This window comes from Carlito syrichta, unplaced genomic scaffold (assembly GCF_000164805.1).
Source record: "Carlito syrichta isolate Samal-C Ts95f unplaced genomic scaffold, Tarsius_syrichta-2.0.1 Scaffold313879, whole genome shotgun sequence".
NCBI classification, from domain to species: Eukaryota; Metazoa; Chordata; class Mammalia; order Primates; family Tarsiidae; genus Carlito; species Carlito syrichta.
The window spans coordinates 1-1,100 of NW_007257975.1; positions in this window are offsets into that span (position 1 = coordinate 1).

The window sequence follows — 1,100 nt, forward strand, 5'->3', positions numbered from 1 at the left end:
TCCCTCCCTCATCCCCGTCCCTGCTCAGCCCACTTACCCCTGGCTGAAATCATTCCAGCAGCCTCTCCCTGCCTCCAACTAGTCTCTCCTGGTAATATCAACTCCAGGCTGCAGCCAGAAAGTTCCTTCTGACAGTTCCCCAGCCCCGCGAGCACCACCCCTAAAATACAATACAAAGTGGTTTTTTTAGCCTGTTTATTTTGAATGCTTCCAGAATGTGAGGCCAGGAAGAACCCCTGGGTGTGGGGTGTGGGGTGTGGGGGTCTCAGCCATGGGTTGGTCCATAGCAGGTTGTCAGTGAAGATGTGAGGCTGGCAGAGGCTGAGCCGGGGGAGTCGCCTGGACTGGCTTGCATCTCAACTGACCATGAGCACAAGTTTCTATGTGTTCTTTCTGCCATAGCCCAGAAAAAGCTTTCAGATTCTCAATGTCAAGTCTGCATGACATAAGGTAACATAGTGTAAAGAGAAGATCAGACTGGAAAGAAAGCATAAATAGTAATTAATAGATAATAATATAACCCCCACCCTGCCCTTTGCTATGTGACCTTGAGCAAGATATTTCCCTTTTCTGGGCCAGTTTTCCCCCAAAAGGGGTTGAAGCTGGAACGACACACTCCTTCCCCCTCTATTGGCCGATGAGAGGCAACTTGGCATTGTGAAGGGAGGAGAGGCTCGGAAGGCCATGGCTAGTGTCCTGTCTTGGATCTGTCACCAATACCTGAGCCTTCATTTCCTCACATGTTGGGCGGGAGGGGCACAGCATGCCTTCTTCTTGGGACGATAGAGGGGCTTTCATGAAATAATGTGTGTAAAATGCTCTGCATAAGCGCATTTCTCCAAGGAGCAGCTGAAGTCTCTTGTGCTCAGGCCAGATCTTCTGTGTACCCCTATCCCCCATACCTATGGACCTTGCCCAAGATGGCTGAGCAAAGGGGTTTTTTTTTCTTTTTTGAGTCAGAGTCTCACTCTTACCCAGGCTGGAGTGCAGTGGCAAGCTCACAGCCACTGCAGCCTCAACCTGCTGGGCTAAGTTGATCCTTCCGCCTCAGCCTTCCAAGTAACTGGAACTATAGGCATGCACCACCACACCTGGCTAAT